The sequence below is a fragment of the Arachis ipaensis genome, chromosome B5 (genome assembly GCF_059453495.1).
Source record: "Arachis ipaensis isolate K30076 ecotype BB chromosome B5, ASM5945349v1, whole genome shotgun sequence".
Lineage (NCBI taxonomy): Eukaryota > Viridiplantae > Streptophyta > Magnoliopsida > Fabales > Fabaceae > Arachis > Arachis ipaensis.
Genome location: NC_142440.1, coordinates 111,000,042 through 111,012,494, shown reverse-complemented (window position 1 = coordinate 111,012,494; position 12,453 = coordinate 111,000,042). Strand labels below are relative to the sequence as shown.

General features: G+C 38.2%; 1 non-coding gene across 1 annotated transcript; it reads right to left on the bottom strand.

Moving 5' to 3' along the window:
- Nucleotides 1–7,361: 7,361 nt before the first annotated feature.
- Nucleotides 7,362–7,469, bottom strand: LOC148565367 (small nucleolar RNA R71). The gene has a single exon (XR_015884315.1). It is a non-coding gene; the product is annotated as a small nucleolar RNA R71 (small nucleolar RNA).
- Between the last annotated feature and the right edge of the window lie 4,984 nt (nt 7,470–12,453).

The following is a 12,453-nucleotide window of genomic DNA, read 5'->3' as shown; positions in this document are numbered from 1 at the left end:
GTGTAGACCATGACACCATTAAGCTCATGTTATTTCCCTTCTCACTGAAGGATGAAGCGGCACAATGGCTTGAAACCTTTCCTCAAGGAAGTATAACTAGTTGGGATGAATTGGTTGCCAAGTTTCTAGCCAAATTTTCCTCACCCCAACAAAACATCAAGATGAAAGAAGGAGTACATCCATTCATACAAAGAAAGGAAGAACCACTGTTCAAAGCATGGGAGAGATACAAGAAATCAAATGACAAGGTAGATTTTCGAGCATTCTATGAAGGATTAACCTCCGAAACAAGAAAAGCAGTAGATTACTTCTTAGATGGCCTACTCAAGGCAACAGCAACCATCCAAGGAACTGCAGAGTTCAGTGACAAAAGAGCCAATAACCAACACTCATTTGAGACGCCACGGAATGCAATTTCAGAAAAGGGAGTAATGAATCTTGAAGGAGTGAGAGCAATCATGGATCAAAACAAGCAGCTACACCAGCAAACACAGCAGCAATTGGAATCAATAGCCAGACAAATTGATTCTCTACATTCAGCCACAGTGAATACACAATTTCCACCATGGAAACCACATTCTTATTTAAGAATGAGGGAATCTCAGTATCAGGAACAAAGGGACTTCAACTATAATAACCCCAACTTCCCAAACCTGCAAAAACATCACCATACCAACAAAAATCACTACACACCACCCCAATATACACACCTCCAACCTTATCCTACCCCACCACCTGCCCAAAATGACTTCCATCAATCACCACAATTTACACAGTCACAACCAATCCTAAACTTTCAAAAACTCTATGTTCTAGAAATGATGATGGAAAGGTTTATGAAAATCCAAGAAATGACATTAATAGAGCAGGAGGACATAAGGAAAAACCAAGAGGCATATCTCAAGAGAATTGAAAGGTACATGGAACAAATGGTTCAAAACCCTGCTAAATTGGGTGAGAGAGAAGGAAATATATCCCTAAGAGCCACTGAAGATGACTCGAAGAACAATGAAAAAGCTGCTGAGTTGAAAGGGAAGACAGTTATGGAAAACAAGGAGAAGCCTACGGTAAGAGGAGGAAACCAAAGGCAACTGAGACTTCAACTTCCATAATCAGAGGATGAAGAATGTCAAGCTAGTGACAATAAAAGAGCGCTTGTTGGGAGGCAACCCAACCTGAGGTAATTTTCTTTCCATAGTTATTTTAATAAAAAGATTAATTAACTTCATCTATAATGCAAGAAGCTAAGTTTGGTGTTGCACACCAACACAATCTAAGGGAGAATGAAGGATTCTAAGTTTGGTGTTCCACCAAAGTCTACTTAAAAGCACATTCTCACTTTCTGCATAATATAGGCTTCAGGCATACTAGATGAACTAGTTAGCCATTCTACTGCATTTCTTAGTTTCCAGTTCTATCACTTGTGAAAGAGAAAAAGAAATTATCACACATGGTTAATCTAATACATTGGCAAGGTACTAAGTTTGGTGTTCACACACCAAAGTAAGTTCAAGAACCCACAAATAAGTCTTGCAGATTAGCTGAATACCTAAAGGAGTTGAAAAGCGAGCAACATTCGAGGAGTATGCAGGAAAATAGCCAACAAATCAGGGAACATCTGCATTATGACTTACAAGGAACAAACAGAAGGAAGAATGAAAAGCTGCAACCCAACAGGTTGTATTTATACTTGATCCTTGTTGTTGTGTAATGATTTAATTCAGAGAGTCCTTTATGTCTGGCTGGAATGATCATGTAGTTGCAAGTGGAAGTACATGTTGAAGAAAGCTATCTGCTTAAATTTTGCTTGAAAACTATCTGCATAATAATTGTCATCACTCAATAACTTGAATACTTTGTTTTGTTTCCCTTGCTGTTTGAATAAAAGAGAGATGTTTGATTTAGACAAGTAATTGTTCAATGTTGCAGAAGTGAGAATAAAAGTTAGTGGTGGTATATGTGTTTGATTTAAGTGATAGCTCATAGAATAAATGTTGCAAAATGACTTGTTACTTAAAGCCTAAGCTAGTTTGCTGCTGTGACCTCTCAATTATTGAAAGTCCCTTGAAAATAAATCAAAACAGAGAAAAGAGAAAGAAGAAAAAGCCAAAGAAAGTGGCAAAGAAACAAACAATAAGGCTAGACACCAATAGCTTGGACCCTAGGACATATGCCTGTGGTGTTTGTGTACTAAGATCTGCTTGGACAAGTAAGTTCTAAGGAGTATTTTAAAACTTGGCAACTTAGATCAACTGATTTGGGATTGCCAACTGAAAGTCCACAATAAAGAGCAACCTAGCTACAAAACATTTAGTGATCCAAAGAGATGCTGGGCATCAATGATCCTAGGAGGAAAAAGTGAGCCATGTGTCTGTGGTGAAGAAATGTTGAGTAAAATAAGGCCAAAGGTCACTGCAACATTTGACACCAAGTCTTCAATAAGAAATAAGCTCTGTAATGCAAAAGAAAGAGGAAAAACTAACAAGGGAATGAACAAAAAGTGAGGATTCATGGCAGCAATCTTAGTGAACTCTTAAAGGAACATAGTTTGTTTTGACAGCAAGTAATAAATGAGCTACTTTTGATCTGCATAAAGCCCCATAGACCAAGTTCAACTATCTGCCTAATAAGAACATATACACTTATCTATTTCATTCTATCTTCTCTTATATTTGATGCTTGCTTGGGGACAAGCAAGTTTTAAGTTTGGTGTTGTGATGACAAGTCATCATATACCCTTTTTAATAGTCTTTTTCTTTATTTTCATTTGGTTTTATGCACTTTCTTGCATCCTAAGTAAGTAATTTGGAATGAAAATGCATAACTTCTTTGAATCAAACAACCACCATATAATTGATGCTAAATCATGAGGTTTAGGCCAAATTTAATTGCAGTTTTATGATTTGTAAACCTTGTGAATTTGGTGATACTTTGATTGGTTGTTTTGATTAATTGTAGGTGAAGAAAAGAAGAAAAGAAGAAAAGCGTGACCTAAGAAGCGTGGTTCAAGGAATAGAAAGTGTGGCCATCAAAGGAGAAAGTGTAGTGCAACAAACCATGGAACCCATTCCAAGAGCACCAAGCACTAAGAGAGCGCTACACTCACTCCCAAGGGACCAAGGCACAAAGCTCAGCTCACTTTGTGAGCTGAGCACAACACAAGGCCAAGAAATAAGGAAATGAGGAACCAAGCTCAGCTCACAAAGTGAGCATTATCGAGAGCGCTAGAGGAGAAATTCAAGAAAAATGATTTCCAAATGCATGCTCCAAGACTTGAACCCATGACCAAAGGGAAAGGGTGGAGGCGCTACTCTCATGGAAAATAAGCCAAAATTGGCCAAATGCACTCCCCAAGCTTCGAACCCCACACCTTGAGGAAGCAAGGAAGCAAGGCAACCAAGAAAAGGGGTAGCGCATGCTTCCCATGGGTTTCGAACCAAGGACCCTTCCTTGGATACACCAAAGCTCAGCTCACAAAGTGAGCTGAGCGCTACTTCTTGATGCATGGGGGCACATCTTGACACGGCCAGGAAAGGAGTGGAGCGCATGACACGGTCCAAGGGGCAGCACAACAAATTGGCACTAAGGCACCAATGCTCAGCTCACAAAGTGAGCTGAGCTCTCCCCTGATGCACCCCAAGACAGCAGCACGCTATCAATGCTTCCCCACACTAAGTGTCGAAGCTCAGCTCACTTTGTGAGCTGAGCACTCCCCTGGAAGCATATTACCCATGGGCTGAAAATTCAACCAAAAGTCCAATTTAATTCAAATCTTCACCAAATCAAAAGCCCATCCAAATTCCAATATCCAAGAATAGAAAGTGTATAAATAGGAGTTAGTTTGATGTAATTAGGGGAGCTGAATTTTACTTTTGAATTTTCCTTTCATTTTCATTTTGAGCTTTTAGTTTTGAATTTAGATTTCAGAGAACTTGGGAGGAGAATTGATCTCTCTTCTTCTTGGTTCTTGCTTGAACACTCTTTAATTTTCTTGCTTTGGATCTTTGGTGGAGAATTGAAGAAATTCTGTTTCAATCTCACCTTGAGATCCCTTGTTTATTTTCTTTCTGCATAATTGAATTTGAATTTCTGTCTACTGCTTCTTCATCTACTTTGTTTCTGCAATTTACTTTTCTTTGTTTCTTTTGCAATTGCTCTTGTTGGATCAAGGAAGGATTTGAGATCTAGACTTGTTATCTAGTCTCTTCCACTCCTGAGATCTCAACCCCTTTTAATTTGCTGCACTTAAGCACTGCTTCCTAGTTCTTTAAATTCTCAAGTCATTTTACTTTTCTGTTAAGATCTACTTCACTGCGCTTAAATTTTCTCTTTTATGTTTAATGCCATTTACTTGTTTCTTGTCTAATTCCTGCAAGTCCACGTCCCAATCTCTTTTATGATTCAAGCAATTTACATTTCTTGCACTTTAAGCTTCTGTTATTTACATTTCTTGCAAGTTAAGTTTCTGCACCTTATTTTACATGTTCTTTAAGATTCAGTATCTTTATTTTCCTGCTCTTTAGTTTACTGCAATTTTCCCTTTCCCTTTTACATTCTAAGCAGTTTAGTTTCTGTTAATCACAAACACTCAACCAATACTTGATTCGCTTGACTAAATCAACCACTAAACTAAAATTGCTCAATCCTTCAATCCCTGTGGGATCGACCTCACTCATGTGAGTTATTATTACTTGATGCGACCCGGTACACTTGCCGGTTAGATTTGTGTGTTTTGGTGGTTAATTTATTTTTCACCAAAATACTCATCAACCATAGCTTGCTTCATACCGACAATCTCCGTGGGATCGACCCTTACTCACGTAAGGTTTATTACTTGGACGACCCAGTGCACTTGCTGGTTAGTTGTATCGAAGTTGTGACAAATTATGAATTGAGATTAGAGCACCAAGTTTTTGGAGCCATTACCAGAGATCACAATTTCGTGCACCAAGTTTTTGGCGCCGTTGCCGGGGATTGTTCGAGTTTGGACAACTGACGGTTCATCTTGTTGCTCAGATTGGGTAACTTTCTTTTCGTTTTCTTTTCAAAAATTTTTCAAAAATTTTTCAAAAAAATCTTTCAAAAATTTCTCCTTTGTTTTCGAAAAAAAAAAACTTTTTAAAATAAAAATTTTTCAAAAATATATTTTTCTTCAGAATTTTTAAGAATGAATTCTAGTGTTTCATGAAACATGTGGAATCCTATCTGGCTGTAAAGCCATACCCAAACTGCTTTGGGATTGGTCTTCAACTAATCACCTCAATGGATGTAATTTACATGCTAGAGCTTGGCTGGCTATTAAGCCATGCCTGACCCTTTGATTGGAGCTTTAGTTTAAAGAGCATAAGATTCCTGGAATTCATATAAAAAATTTTTGGAATCCTTATTTTTGTTTTTCAAATAATTTTCGAAAAAAATACAAAAAAAATTAGAAAATCATAAAAATCAAAAATATTTTTTGTGTTTCTTGTTTGAGTCTTGAGTCATGTTATAAGTTTGGTGTCAATTGCATGTTCATCTTGCATTTTTCGAAAAAATTCATGCATTCATAGTGTTCTTCATGATCTTCAAGTTGTTCTTGGTAAGTCTTCTTGTTTGATCTTTGCATTTGCATGTTTTGTGTCTTTTCTTGTTTTTCATATGCATTCCTGAATTCTTTATGTCTAAGCATTAAAGAATTCCAAGTTTGGTGTCTTGCATGTTTTCTTTGCATTAAAAATTTTTCAAAAATGTGTTCTTGATGTTCATCATGATCTTCATAGTGTTCTTGGTGTTCATCTTGACATTCATAGTATTCTTGCATGCATTCATTGTTTTGATCCATAACTTTCATGCATTGCATCATTTTTCTTGTTTTTCTCTCTCATCATAAAAATTCAAAAATAAAAAAATATCTTTCCCTTTTTCTCTCTTAAAATTTCGAAAATTAGATTTGACTTTTTCAAAAAATTTTTAAATCTAGTTGTTTTTATGAGTCAAATCAAATTTTCAATTTAAAAAAATCTTATCTTTTTCAAAATCTTTTTCAAAAATCAAATCTTTTTTTCAATTTTTTTTAGTTATTTTCGAAAATTTCAAAAATATTTTTCAAAAATATTTTTCTTAATTTTACATCATATTTTCGAAAATAACATCATCAATTAATGTTTTGATTCAAAAATTTCAAGTTTGTTACTTACTTGTTAAGAAAGATTCAAACTTTAAGTTCTAGAATCATATCTTGTGATTTCTTGTGAATCAAGTCATTAATTGAGATTTTAAAAATCAAATCTTTTTCAAAAACTAATTTCTATCATATCTTTTCAAAAATATCTTCTTATCTTACCTTTTTCAAAAAAGTGATTGCAAAATATCTTTTCTAACTTCCTAACTTCTTATCTTTTCAAAATTTGTTTCAACTAACTAACTAACTTTTTGTTTGTTTCTTACCTTTTTCAAAACTACCTAACTAACTCTCTCTCTCTAATTTTTGAAAAAAATCTTCCCTCTTTTTCAAAATTTCTTTTTAATTAGACTAATTATTTTATTTTTTATTTGAATTTTCGAAAAACTACCAACCTTTTTCAAAAACTATTTTCGAAAATCACTAACTCTTTTTCAAAAATTATTTTCGAAAATTCTCTCCTCCTCTCATCCCCTTCTATTTATTTATTCATCTACTAACACTTCTCTTCATCTCACATCTCTGCTCCTATCATCACCTTTGTATTTGGATTCTTTATTCTTCTTCACTCCTATTCCTTTTCTTCTTCTACTAACAATAAGGAACCTCTTTACTGTGACATAGAGGATTCCTCTTCTTTTCTTTTTCTCTTCTCTTTCTTATGAGCAGGGACAAAGAAAAAGGCATTCTTATTGAAGCTGATCCAGAACCTGAAAGGACTCTGAAGAGAAAACTAAGAGAAGCTAAATTACAATAATCCAGAGACAACCTTATTGAAAATTTCGAACAAGTAAAGGAGATGGCAGCCGAACCCAACAACAATAATGCAAGGAGAATGCTTGTTGACTTTACTGCACCTAATTCCAATTTACATGGAAGAAGTATCTCCATTCCTACCATTGGAGCAAACAATTTTGAGCTGAAACCTCAGCTAGTTTCTCTGATGCAGCAGAACTGCAAGTTTCATGGACTTCCATCTAAAGATCCTTTTCAGTTCTTAACTGAATTCTTGCAGATCTGTGATACTGTTAAGACTAATGGAGTAGATTCTGAAGTCTACAGGCTCATGCTTTTCCCATTTGCTGTAAGAGACAGAGCTAGAATCTGGTTGGATTCTCAACCTAAGGATAGTCTGAACTCTTGGGATAAGTTGGTCACTACTTTCTTAGCCAAGTTCTTTCCTCCTCAAAAGCTGAGCAAGCTTAGAGTGGATGTTCAAACCTTCAAACAAAAAGATGGTGAATCCCTCTATGAAGCTTGGGAAAGATACAAGCAGCTGACCAAAAAGTGTCCTTCTGACATGCTTTCAGAATGGACCATCCTGGATATATTCTATGATGGTTTATCTGAGCTATCAAAGATGTCATTGGATACTTCTGCAGGTGGATCCATTCACCTAAAGAAAACGCCTGTAGAAGCTCAAGAACTCATTGACATGGTTGCTAATAACCAGTTTATGTACACTTCTGAGAGGAATCCTGTGAGTAATGGGACGCCTATGAAGAAGGGAGTTCTTGAAATTGATACTCTGAATGCCATATTGGCTCAGAATAAAATATTGACTCAGCAAGTCAATATGATTTCTCAGAGTTTGAATGGAATGCAAGCTGCATCCAACAGTACTCAAGAGGCATCTTCTGAAGAAGAAGCTTATGATCCTGAGAACCCTGCAATAGCAGAGGTAAATTATATGGGTGAACCTTATGAAAACACCTATAATCCATCATGGATAAATCATCCAAATTTCTCATGGAAGGATCAAAAGCCTCAACAAGGCTTTAATAATGGTGGAAGAAACAGGTTTAACAATAGTAAGCCTTTTCCATCATCCACTCAGCAACAGACAGAGAACTCTGAACAAAATACCTCTAATTTAGCAAACTTAGTCTTTGATCTGTCCAAGGCCACTGTAAGTTTCATGAATGAAACAAGGTCATCCATTAGAAATTTGGAGGCACAAGTGGGCCAGCTGAGTAAAAGGATCACTGAAATCCCTCCTAGTACTCTCCCAAGCAATACAGAAGAAAATCCAAAAGGAGAGTGCAAGGCCATTGAATTAATTACCATGGCCGAACCTGTGAAGGAAGGAGAGGACGTGAATCCCAAGGAGGAAGACCTCCTGGGACGTCCAGTGATCAATAAGGAGCTTCCCTTTGAGGAACCAAAGAAATCTGAGACTCATCTAGAGACCATAGAGATTTCATTAAACCTCCTTATGCCATTCATGAGCTCTGATGAGTATTCCTCTTCTAAAGAGAATGAGGATGTTACTGAAGAGCAAGCTGCCAAGTTCCTTGGTGCAATCATGAAATTGAATGCCAAATTATTTGGTATTGAAACCTGGGAAGATGAACCTCCCTTGTTCACTAATGAACTAAGTGATCTGGATCAACTGACATTGCCTCAGAAGAAACAGGATCCTGGAAAGTTCTTAATACCTTGTACCATAGGCACCATGATCTTTAAGGCTCTGTGTGACCTTGGTTCAGGAATAAACCTCATGCCCCTCTCTGTAATAGAGAAACTGGGAATCTATGGGGTGCAAGCTGCTAAAATCTCATTAGAGATGGCAGACAATTCAAGAAAACAGGCTTATGGACAAGTAGAGGACGTGTTAGTAAAGGTTGAAGGCCTTTACATCCTTGCTGATCTCATAGTCCTAGACATTGGAAAGGAAGAGGATGAATCCATCATCCTAGGAAGGCCTTTCCTAGCTACAGCAAGAGCTGTGATTGATGTGGACAGAGGAGAATTGATCCTTCAATTAAATAAGGACAACCTTGTGTTTACAACTCAAGGATCTCTCTCTGCATCCATGGAGAGGAAGCAGAAAAATCTTCTCTCAAAGCAGAGTCAACCAAAGCCCCCACAGTCAAACTCTAAGTTTGTTGTTGGGAGGCCACAACCAAACTCTAAGTTTGGTGTCAAACCCCCATATCCAAACTCTAAGTTTGGTGTTGGGAGGTCTCAACAAAGCTCTGCACATCTGTGAGGCTCCATGAGAGCCAACTGTCAAGCTATTGACATTAAAGAAGCGCTTGTTGGGAGGCAACCCAATGTTTATTTATCTAATTTTATTTTTGTTTTTCATGTTTTCTTAGGTTCATGATCATGTGAAGTCACAAGATAAACAAAAAATTTAGAAACAGAATCAAAAACAGCGGAAGAAAAATCACACCCTGGAGGAAGCACCTGTCTGGCGTTCAACGCCAGAACAAAGCATGGTTCTGGCGCTAAACGCCCAAAATGGGCAGTATCTGGGCGCTAAACGCCCAAAATGGGCAGCATCTGGGTGCTGAACGCCAGAATTGCACCCTGGAGAAAAGCTGGCGCTGAACGCCCAGAACAAGTATGGTTCTGGCGTTCAACGCCAGAAATGGGCAACAAATGGGCGTTGAACGCCCAAAATGGGCACCAACCTGGCGCTGAACGCCCAGAGTTGTGTGCAAGGGTATTTTACATGCCTAATTTGGTGCAAGGTTGTAAATCCTTGAACACCTCAGGATCTGTGGACCCCACAGGATCATCTCAGGATCTGTGGACCCCACAAGATTATCTCAGGATCTGTGGACCCCACAGGATCCCCACCTACCTCCACTCACTCTCTTCTCTCTTTTCAATCATCCTCTATTCCCAATAAACACTCTTCCCCAAAACCCTTCACCTATCACCTCCATCTCTCTTCCCTATTAACCCTTCACCACTCACATCCACCCACTCTTCCCCATAAACCTACCCAATAAACTCCACCTACCTTCAAAATTCAAATCAATTTCCCACCCAAACCCACCCATATGGCCGAAACTTAAACCCCCCTCCCTTCCCTATATAAAGCCTTCCATTCTTCCTCATTTTTACACAACACAACCCTCTCTTCTCTTCTTGGCCGAAACACACCTCTCCCCTCTTCTCCATCTTTTCTTCTTCTTCTTCATCTAATTCTTTATTTTCTTGCTCGAGGGCGAGCAATATTCTAAGTTTGGTGTGCTAAAAGCATAAGCTTTTTGTTTTCCATTACCATTGATGGCACCCAAGACCGGAGAATCCTCTAGAAAAGGGAAAGGGAAGACAAAAACTTCCACCTCCGAGTCATGGGAGATGGAAAGATTCATCTCCAAAGCTCATCAAGACCACTTCTATGATGTTGTGGCCAAGAAGAAGGTGATCCCCGAGGTCCCTTTCAAACTCAAAAGAAATGAGTATCCGGAGATCCGACACGAAATTCAAAGAAGAGGTTGGGAAGTTCTAACAAATCCCATCCAACAAGTCGGCATCCTAATGGTTCAAGAGTTCTATGCCAATGCATGGATCACCAAGAACCATGATCAAAGTAAGAACCCGGATCCAAAGAACTATGTTACAATGGTTCGGGGGAAATACTTGGATTTTAGTCCGGAAAATGTGAGGTTGGCGTTTAACTTGCCTATGATGCAAGGAGATGAACGCCCCTACACTAGAAGGGTCAACTTTAATCAAAGGATGGACCAAGTCCTCATGGACATATGTGTGGAAAGAGCTCAATGGAAGATTGACTCCAAAGGCAAGCCGGTTTAACTAAGAAGATTGGACCTCAAGCCTGTGGCTAGAGGATGGTTGGAGTTCATCCAACGCTCCATCATCCCCACTAGCAACCGATCTGAAGTTACTGTGGATCAGGCCAACATGATCGATAGCATCATGATTGGAGAAGAAGTAGAGGTTCATGAAGTCATCTCCCTTGAACTCTACAAACTAGCCGAAAAGCCCTCTCCTGGGGCAAGGCTAGCTTTTCCTCATCTTATCTGCCATCTATGTTACTCAGCTGGAGCTTCCATAGAAGGAGACATTCACATTGAGGAAGAGAAGCCCATCACTAAGAAAAAGATGGAGCAAGCAAGAGAGCCCGTTCATGGAGCTCAAGAGGCGCAGGAAGCTCATCACCATGAGATTCCGGAGATGCCTCATATGCATTTTCCTCCACAAAACTATTGGGAGCAAATCAACACCTCCCTAGGAGAATTAAATTCCAACATGGGACAACTAAGGGTGGAACATCAAGAGCACTCCATCATCCTTCATGAAATAAGAGAAGATCAAAAAGCAATGAGGAAGGAGCAACAAAGACAAGGAAGAGACATAGAAGAGCTCAAGGACATCATTGGTTCCACAATAAGGAAACGCCATCATCACTAAGGTGGACTCATTCCTTGTTCTTACTTTCTCTGTTTTTCATTTTCTCTATGTTAAGTGCTTATGTATGTTTGTGTCTTCATTACATGATCATTAGTAGTTAGTAACCTTGTCTTAAAGTTATGAATGTCCTATGAATCCATCACCTCTCTTAAATGAAAAAATGTGTTAATTCAAAAGAACAAGAAGTACATGAGTTTTGAATTTATCCTTGAACTTAGTTTAATTATATTGATGTGGTGACAATGCTTCTTGTTTTCTGAATGTATGCTTGAACAATGCATAGTTAAGAATGTTAAATATGTTGGCTCTTGAAAGAATGATGACTAGGAAACATGTTATTTGATAATCTGAAAAATCATAAAAATGATTCTTGAAGCAAGAAAAAGCAGCAAAGAACAAAGCTTGCAGAAAAAAAAAAGAAAAAAATAGGCGAAAAAAAATAGAAAGAAAAACCAAGCAGAAAAAGCCAAAAGCTCTTAAAACCAAGAGGCAAGAGCAAAAAGCCAATAACCCTTAAAACCAAAAGGCAAGGGTAAATAAAGAGGATCCCAAGGCTTTGAGCATCAGTGGATAGGAGGGCCTAAAGGAATAAAATCCTGGCCTAAGCGGCTAAACCAAGATGTCCCTAACCATGTGCTTGTGACGTGTAGGTGTCAAGTGAAAACTTGAGACTGAGTGGTTAAAGTCAAGGTCCAAAGCAAAAAAAAAAAGAGTGTGCTTAAGAACCCTGGACACCTCTAATTGGGGACTTTGGCAAAGCTGAGTCACAATCTGAAAAGGTTCACCCAATTATGTGTCTGTGGCATTTATGTATCCGGTGGTAATACTGGAAAACAAAGTGCTTAGGGCCACGGCCAAGACTCATAAAGAAACTGTGTTCAAGAATCATCATACTGAACTAGGAGAGTCAATAACACTATCTGAACTCTGAGTTCCTATAGATGCCAATCATTCTGAACCTCCATGGATAAAGTGAGATGCCAAAACTATTCAAGAGGCAAAAAGCTACAAGTCCCGCTCATCTGATTGGAGCTATGTTTCATTGATAGTTTGGAATTTATAGTATATTCTCTTCTTTTTATCCTATTTTGATTTTCAGTTGCTTGGGGACAAACAAC